Below are 10,218 nucleotides of genomic sequence, written 5' to 3'. Positions count from 1 at the left end.
AAGATGTTCAATAATTTCATCGGGCAACACAGTATTTTGCTCGATAAATCTATCACTTATGTTCTGGAAACTTTCAACTTCTTTAAAAAGTCGTTTTGGACTTTCTGAACATGAAAAAACAGTAAAAAATAACAGTAACAAATTAGAAGTCAATTAATATAGCTAACAATAAGAATTAACATAAATAGGTACTCATAAACATAATAAACAATACTAATTTGCAAAAGTAAATTGAGACATCTAAATCACAATCGCAACGTAGAAAAAGCTATATGGCAGATAGCCGCTTATGCCGCATAACATGACCCCCGCGCGTCCCGCGTATAGACGACCAGCGGTAGTTATCCGCATCTACATCGTGCAATTTCACAAAACAAGAGTAGATGTCTTCTTTTACGTGACAAAAGTACCAAAAATAAGGTGATATTTGAATTTTTGTTTTTGGTATGTTGTAGAACATGATATTTTAAGCTAGTTTCTACAAAAAAACGAAAAACTCAAAATTGCAGATGACTTTTTTTACTTTGCACCCGTCGAAATATTAAATCTTTTAAGTATTATGTGTAGATAATAGATATTTTCTGTAAAATAATTATTACGCATGCATTGCAACTTTGTAAAATTGTGATTTTCATAAGGCTGGCATTGTCGGTCTCGACAGTCAAGCCTTAAAAAAAGAAAATAAAAATACCTAAAAGCTGTATGCTGTAAGTACCCAACTTTATCACAAAATTATAAAAAAATATCACATAATTTTATTCTTTATTTCATGGGGCCGTAAAAAGCATAATAATAATATAATAAAAAAAATAATTAAATAATATAATAAAAAAAACATAAGAATACATGTAACATACATAGAAACAAGACATAGATAAGCGAATTCCTTCAGCCTTTAAAAAGCAGGCGCTCTCAATACATCTTAACCCAGTTCAGTCATCCAGTAGTATTCCTATTGGGAATAGCGCCCACATAAGTATGTGGGCGCTATTTGCACCTGCACCTGCTAGGCTGCCACTGACTACGTAACTACCGCCCACTTCAGCATGTCCGAGTTAAAGTTAACGATGGATTAAATATCTTTTTTTTTTTGTTATTTAAAGGGCTTTATCGCTAAGCTATTAAAGGTAATCACAATATTATAATTATGTAATCATGGGCGTACCCAAGTTCTGGGCCAGGGGGGGAAGGCAATCAGATTTCTTATAAGCTAGGAGTTTATAAAAAATAAAAAATAAAATAATTTTTGTTGTAAAAGTATAATAGTATTGCACAGAAATGTAAAAAATTAGTTTTCTTAATTTTTAATTTTTATAGATAAAAGTACTAGATACGATTAGACTTAGTAGACTTAGTAGGGACGTCAACATGATCCAGAGGGGGGGGGGGGATACCCTATTACTGAGACTTCGATGTCTGTCCGTCTGTCTCCAGGCTGTAACTCAAGAACCGCTATAGCTGAAATTTTCACAAATTGTGTATATCTATTGCCGTTATAACAACAAATACTAAAAACAAAATAAAATTACTAATATTTAAGGTCCTATACAACAAACGTGTTTTGGCCTTTTTTGCTCTAGTTATATCAATAACTAGCTGTCCCGGCAAATGTTGTTTTGCTCATATTATTTTATTGAAGTGACTAATATATAAGATACCTGGCTCTCTTAGGCATTTTCAAATATTTAAGAAAATGTTAATAGCGTGTAATATTCTAACTCTGAAAAGAACTAATAGATCTAAACTCCCCTCTCGCACGCGTCTCCCGCCTTGATGACGCCCACTTCGCAACGGGCCGTGCAGTAGAAATCGTAATACATAATTAATTTCGCCATAACTTCAAAACCAAACGTCTAATTTTGGTCATTCAAAGACCAAATATTATCTACATAAACTGTACTTAGTGATTAAATAATTTATTTTGATAAGGATTAATAGCATAAGTAAAATGAACGCGTTTAAATGTAGTCCAAAAAAATTCAAGATTTTTTAAATAAAAAAATGTTGTTGTGCCTCACTCGACATAGATAGGTATAGTGTGTCGCGGACTTCTTTGTAGATATTTATAAGATCTACAATTGATTAGAACATTTTATGGTTCTATCTTTTATAGTTTAGGCAGCGTACGCAAAATAAGTAACTTTACTGGTTGATTTTTTACACCTTGTCTCCGAAAAACCCAAATATCTTATGGAAACCTATTTTTTCCTAAATAAAATTTAGCCTATATTACTCACGGATAATGTAGCTTTCGAATGGTGAAAGAATTTTAAAAATCGGTCCAGTAGTTTTTGAGCCTATTCATTACAATTATACAAACAAAGTTTACCTCTTTATCATATTACTAGCGACCCGCCCCGGCTTCGCACGGGTATAAAATATAATATTATAGCCTATGTCACTAAAAAAATGATTAAAATCGATTCAGCAGTTTTGATTTTAAATAATTTATATTCATTACTACCCGTGGCCCGCATTGGTCGGTACCTGCTGCCGCAAAAGCTACGTTCGGCAATTTTTAAATCTCTTATTATATACCTGATATCTTCGAAAATATTCATTTAAGTATTTAAATCATAATATGCTGTTAAGGGCCATCATCAATAATAATGTATTTAAATTATTTAATTAAATAAGGACTATTGCCGTATTGGTTTATACGTGGGAGAGCCATGCTTCGTCACGAATGGGCCGGCTCGACCGGAGAAATACCACGTTCTCACAGAAAACCGGCGTGAAACAGCGCTTGCGCTGTGTTTCGCCGAGTGAGTGAGTTTACCGGAGGCCCAATCCCCTACCCTAATCCCTTCCCTACCCTCCCCTATTCCCTTCCCTTTCCATCAATACCCTCCCCTATTAACCTATTCCCTCTTAAAAGGCCGGCAACGCACCTGCAGCTCTTCTGATACTGCGAGTATCCATGGGCGACGGAAGTTACTTTCCATCAGGTGACCCGTTTGCTTGTTTGCCCCCTTATTTCATAAAAAAAATCGCTTCGAAAATTTGCCATTATTTGAAGTTAAAAGTAAATGACAAAAAATGTTATTGTGGGATATCCTTAAACGTATATACCATCGCAGACCTTTTCAATATGTACAATACTTGGTACATTATTTTCATGAAGAATAGACCACGTGAAAGGACATAGGTAGGTTTCTTTTTTGCGGAAAAATGTACGGTTTCCGTGACATTCCTAAATTACGCGGGCGAAGCCACGCGGAAGGCGGAACATCTATTAATTAATGTATATTGATACCCTTCCCGCGAGCGCATTGGTAGCGCCCACTTCGAAACGGGCGTAAATCGCAATATTTTAATTTCGCCATAACCAAACGTCAAATTTTAATCATTCAAAGACCAAATATAGTCTACATAAATTACTGTACTTAGTGATGAAATAATTTATTTTGATAAGGATTATTAGCATGAGTAAAATAAATCCGTTTAAATGTTGTCCAAAAAAAATCAAGATTTTTAAATAAAAAAATGGTTGTTGTGCCTCACTTGACATAGATAGGTATAGTGTGTCGCGGACATTTGTAGATATTTATAAGATCTACATTTACTTAAAACATTGTATAGTTCTATATTTTATAGTTTAGGCAGCGTACGCAAAATAAGTAAATTTTCTGGTTGTTTCCGAAAAACGGAAATATCTTACGGAACCCTATATTTTCCAAAATAAAAAGTAGCCTATGTTACTCGTAAATAATGTAGCTTTCGAAAGGTGAAAGAATTTTTAAAATCGGTCCAGTAGTTTTTGAGCCTATTCATTACAATTAAACAAACAAACAAAGTTTACCTCTTTATAATATTAGTATAGATAGATAGATGCCAACATGTAGATACTTGATTTTTTCTCAAAGTCCTTAGTTATGTGTGTACTTTAATCTATATAATATATAAAAAAAAAAAAAAAAATTAAATATCCACAGCCGAACATATAACTTCTTTTTGGAAGTCGGTTAAAAATGGATTTTCAAATGTGTTAGTCGCACTAAAACTCGAAAACGGCTGGACGGATTGGGCTAATTTTAGTCTTAAAATATTCGTAGAAGTCCAGGGAAGGTTTTAAAGTGACACGAAGTTCACCGGGACAGCTAGTATTTAATAATAATATTAAAATAAAATAAAAAAAATGAAGGGGGCTCCCATAAAAAAAACACAATTTTTGGCCTAATTTTGCTCTACAATAGTACGGAACCCTTCGTGCGCGACTCCGACTCGCACTTGGCCGATTATTTACTTTATAAATAGCTGATTAATCAAACATATACAATTAATTATTATTATTACCTTTACTTATGGGCAAACATACCATCATAATATAAACTTTTGTAGGTAGTATTTCACATTCGTGAAATCCCACCGTAAAAGTCCTAATAATAATTATACCCCCACACTGGTTTCGGTAACGGTGGCCGATCTCATTGAAACCAGGCCAGTAATTTTTATAGTGCCCAAGTGTGTGCGCAGTGTACAAGAGAACTCTTTATTCCTTTGCTCTATAAGCCAGTGCGACGGACAATCGACACGACTGACGAGAGATCAGACACAGAACCGACCTTTACATCCCTACCTGACGCATGGGTCATAATATTACTTGTCAGAGTTCAGACAATCAGGTGATCAGCCTGCATTTTCCTAACCAAACTTGAAATGACATGTTTCAAACCCTGGTTCCTGGATTTTAAAATGAAATCGAACCCACGACCAACCCAGTCAAGAGTTCTAAATCCTGGACCTCGGAGGTGTTTTTACGTAAAAGACGTAGGTTAAGTTTTAAGTTTAAACTGCCCATTGTTCTACGTCTGAGGTCAAGTTATTTTTCCGGTTCGCACGCTGTTGTGTTTTAACACCTACTTGGAATATCTCAAATCTAACACTAGGAAAAAGGAAAAGATTTTCTCTGGAAACTTTGTACATAATATTTCCTTACTGAAAGCGACTGTGACTATTGTAATTATATTGGTTTGTGTAAGGAAATAAAAAAGTTATTATTTTAATTGTTATCCAGATTCATTCAACAAATTCACTTCTATCTTTCTTATACATAATATAAAACAAAGCTTTTTTCCCATCATGTCCCTTTGTTCCCTTTAATCTTTAAAACTGCGCAACGGATTTTGATGATTCTTTCAGTGTTAGATAGCTCATTTATCGAGGAAGGCTATATTTTATCACGTTAAGACTTATAGGAGCGAAGAAATAGAGGAAAATGTGAAAAAAACGGGGAAAATTATGTGAAAGGGCTAACTTGAACGCGCTAATCTCAGAAACTACTGGTCCGATTTGAAAAATTATTTCAGTGTTAGATAGTCGGCCATTTATCGAGGAAGGCTATAGGCTATGTAGTTTTATTACGCTAAGACTCATAGGAGGCTGTGTGAGAAAACGGGGAAATTTTTATTTTATTTGGCATCGATAAGGTTTAGACCACGTGAAGGATCATAGGCTATCGATTTTAATAATTTTTTTCAACGGCTATAATACGACAGTATATATTAAGTCTATGGGCTATAATATATTTTATACCCGTGCAGTGCGACGCCGGGGCGGGTCGCTATTATCAATATAAAAAGTAGTCAGTGCCTAGCCAATTCTCAGACGTACTGAATCTTCACGAGAATTTTACATAAGTATAGGAAGATTTGCTATAATTTGTGTAAGGTGATATTATCATCTCTCAGTATATAAATAAGTAAGTACATAATTTGTATATATTTACCATTTATTTCTGTGAGCAATACGTAGCTAAAAATAATGTTGCTCTCAATAATATTCGCGCAAACTTCAGTACATTACCTACCGACGCAGTTCGTCGCTCGCCCTGGCCAATTTGCGTTGGGCGCACGGCGGGGCGGGCGGCTGCACTCCGGACGCTGTCGGCGGCGCATTTCCGCCGGCTCACTTCCGTTTCCTAGCGTTTCCGGAACTCAACATTTGTCTTGTGTATGTCCTTGGCATGTCGCATATTTTTACTTGTTTTAAAATATGTATAATATGTAGAACCTATGTTATTAAAACATTTAAACTCAGTAGTCAGAAGATCGCTGAGACGCTACTTTACATTTTACCTTCTGTAACTGCCATACTTCTGCAAAAAACGTTCTTCATACAAATAGTATTATATTTTGAATACGTTTCTGAGAAATGAAACGAATATATAGTTATACTATTTACGAGCCAACCGTAATAATACCGTCTATTTTCGTTGCGAATTCCAGCAACTGTATAATAATAGTTGCAATTCGATATTACAGACATTGTTTCAGGTGAATAAACGTATTAGCATATCCATTGTTATGTTGTGACATATCGTAGATGAGCTGTTAAAGTCGGCCGGCGGCTCCCACAGGGTATTCGTTATCGCGCCCGATGTTTGCTCATACAGGCTTACCTTACCTTACTTTACCTTACCCTGCCCCATATTACCTTACCTTACACGAGCCGCCTTTAAGGAAACTTATATCTTAACTAGATGTAGCCCACAAACTGTGTTGTGCCGGTTATTCGAATTGTACATTTTTCCGAAAGTTGTTGACAAAGACAATATTATTTAATATAAATGATTATTAAACTAAAAATAAAGCTTACATATGCATGCATAGTAATTGCCCCGAGATTACTCTTGTTGTTTACAATGTATTCGCTTTTTTCGCGATAGTTTCCTGAACGGAATGAAGACAGAATTGCTTTTGGTGTGGACTGTGGACATTGTGGACGGAAAACACATTAATCTCGTTTGAATTGTAAATCTGCGTCGTTTTCCTTTTCAATTACACTGATTTCGTTACAAAACTACAACAGAAATTTAATTTTCATTTTGAAAATAACAAAAAAGTTTATTTAATTAATTAATAACGATGTATCCACGATCATAATAGTATTTTTAAAGCTGAGTTTTCACATTTCAAATTTATTTCACCTTGACGGAGGGCACTCCCGTAGCCTCAGATTCCTGTAAACTTAGTAAGTCTTGTATAGCATTATTTTTATACATCAGAAAAAATGTGCGGAGTGGCCATTGTATCCGACATAAATATGCTAATAAGGGTTTGGTCTCGAGGCTATCTAATTTATTGAACTTGTATTCTTACAATAATATGTAAATATTGCGCTAGCTAGCCCAGCCGTAATAAATATGTGCCTTAGTAGGCACATCGGATAAAATGAAGTAGGTATCCCTCAAAAGCGTACGGGTCAGTTCGATACGACAACTTGGTGACTTGGCTTAAATTAAAATCTTAAATAGTTTTATGCAGCTTGACATTATTGTTTTGTATCGCCTCGTTTCGTCTCTCTTAAAGCTGGCCCTAGTAGGCAGATTTTGAATACAATTTGATACTAAAAGTAACGCTTATTAATCCCTCAATTTTGTCAAATTTAGACCTAAGTCTAAATTTGAGGACTCTCTTAAGAGAAGTCCACACCGCCCTTTTTTCCATACAAACGTTGTCCCCTGTTTCCTCCCTGGATAATGTTAGTAGAGTTATAATTTTTTTCCTGAATATCTACGGCCACTAAAACAATGTCCCTATGTTTTCTTTTTTTTCATAATTTAATTATTAAATAAGATATGAACGTTCAAAAACCCAAAAAAAATGGCCAGATTTTCCGCTGTGTTCAAACATCCAGAAAACAGATTTGGCTAGATTATACAAAAAAAATAAAACATAGGAACACAGCTCAAGCCTTTCTTTCATCTTTAATGAAAAAAGTACTTAAATCGGTTAAGTTTTGGAGAAGGAATCAGGGGACAACGAATCGTTGATTTTCTGGATTTTCTGCAGTTGTCTCTATCGCGTTCTGCGGTATAAGCTTGAGGTAAGGGAGACAGCTATAGATATTACACGTACTTTTTTTAAATTTCTCTAGCTCCTGGTGTATCCTCTTAAGGCCATCCCCCGAGCAAACCACCTTGACCATACATTAGCCGCATTGCCGAGATCGCTTCAAAATCATATTTTTTTATTTATCTTAGTTCAAAAATGACCTAAAAAAATTCAAACGGGGAATATGTTGATAATGCAAGTGTCGATCTATTGGCGTGTGTATAAAAGTAAATTATACACCTGCCAGGATATAAAGTGATACTGAAAGTATGCTAGAATTTTTATAAATTGGTATTACTTAGGAAGCTGATATCATAAGTATAATTATTTTAAACAAAAATAGGAAATTAATAGCGGGGAAAGGAATGTTCATATACTGGAGATTTTATTGCTGTATTTTTTTTAAATAATTTTGTAGCTTTCAAATTGTGAGTTATAAGGCTCTAAAAAACGGTAAATTACAGCATCTCCGTAGGGGGAGCGCCTTAAGTACCAAAGGAGAAACAATCGGGTATTCATACAAAAAAAAGAAAATTCACTTTTTAAATATATTTTATTTGAAAACCACATACATTGCGTTTATCCATCAATCATCATGCTCGACGCCGGGCGCCCGCATGTCACATGTACAATGTACATCGAACATTCTAGTACCGTTTGGTCAAACTATATTGTCACGGGCGGAAACCCCACGTAAATCTACTATGGACGCGTGTCCAATAAATTAAAAGTTTCAACATTTTTCAGTATTCAAACAGCAATATATTCCTAAATAAAAGTGACTTTCCGCTCCTCGCGGCAAGCGAACGCGACCGACAAAAATTCAAATAAAATGCCACGTTATGACAATAAGCTTTTATAGGTTTTATTTTCTGCCGACATTGGTCTAGCGACCTGCTGCTTTGCAGTGGCGTAGAGCAGAATTAAAACTTAAGCATAGGCCGAAAAATAAATCTAATAAAATGCCACTTTATGGCCTATGTCATAACATAGGTCATAGGCCATAAAGTGGCATTTTATTAGATTTATTTTTCGGTCGCGGTCGCTTGTCGCGAGGATCGGAAGGTCACCTTTACCCAATAAGTCTTAATATGAAACCGTTCTCAATTCTTAACTTAAGCTACACTTACTGGAACAAAAGCGGTTGGTATCGTGGTCAATGTTTTTAGGCCACAAAGTTCACAATATATTATTTGCCTATTCAAATGCCGTTTGTTTAATAAAATGGTAGGTAAGTATCATAAAACAGCATCAATATCGTGATTTTAGTTGTTATTTGCTCTGTGATAATGATGTTGCTAAATAATTTAATAGCTTTAGTTTTCCGTTTCGGAACAATTATCTAGTGAAAGTATCTCGTTTTTGGAATAATTATCTAGTAAAATTATTTGTTTTTTTTTTAAACAAACCGATGAAAAAAGATAATAAGAAGTGCTTAAATAAGGGTTCTTTCTAAGTAAAAAAAAGAACTGTCAACGTGATAGGGACACGCGGCTTGCCGCTTGCAAAGACTTCTATTTAAAATAGAATTCTTTGGCCGCTTGTGAAATTAAAATAGAGCCAAAAATTTTGATACCTTTTCTAACTTAATTTTTAGAATACTGATTTATTTTTAAACATCTTTACTTATAATGCATAAAGATAATTAAGATTTAAAATAAACTAGACTTAGCAAATTATTTACAGTTCTATAAATAATGTATAATAGTCACAAGATGGTCGCGCACCGAAGTCAACAAGCGCACTCATAGTACCTATATACATTACAATAACTCGGTTATTTTATTACTTTTATAAATTAAGTATAATATATTTTTCATAAATATACAGTCTACTATGATTAATTATTAAACTGCATTGAAAACCGTGAAAACCGCGATAGATTGAAAGTAACTTAACAGTTAGTACTTAATTATTTATATACAGCTAAACATAATATACATTATACATTTCATAATGTTATCGAGCTCTGTATAGACTATATATAGATTGTATATTTTAGTAGTAAAGGTACAAATTACAATGACCAAAATTTGGGAAGGTACTTCAGAGTACAGACATAAAAGTAAATAAATAATGCTCTGATTTTAATAAAATATCTACTAATAGTTTAATATCCATTTATATTTTTTCTCCATAAAATAATTTGATAGATTACTTTCAATAGAATTCACCTTCAAAATCATTTTAATGTAAGTAGTTAATAACAGAAGTACAATAAAATACTAACAGATATTTTTATATTTTAAATTTATAAGTACAATTTCATGGATAAAACTACTAAGTATTTTTATATTTTGAAGATTATTTAAATTAATTTAATATAATATTTTCATAAATATCTTTCAGCAACCTATTATAAAAAAAAACCCAACTTTGATCA

This window comes from Aricia agestis, chromosome 5 (assembly GCF_905147365.1).
Source record: "Aricia agestis chromosome 5, ilAriAges1.1, whole genome shotgun sequence".
In the NCBI taxonomy this organism is placed as follows: Eukaryota; Metazoa; Arthropoda; class Insecta; order Lepidoptera; family Lycaenidae; genus Aricia; species Aricia agestis.
The sequence above is the reverse complement of the archived record's forward strand: the minus strand, read 5'-3'. Positions refer to the sequence as shown.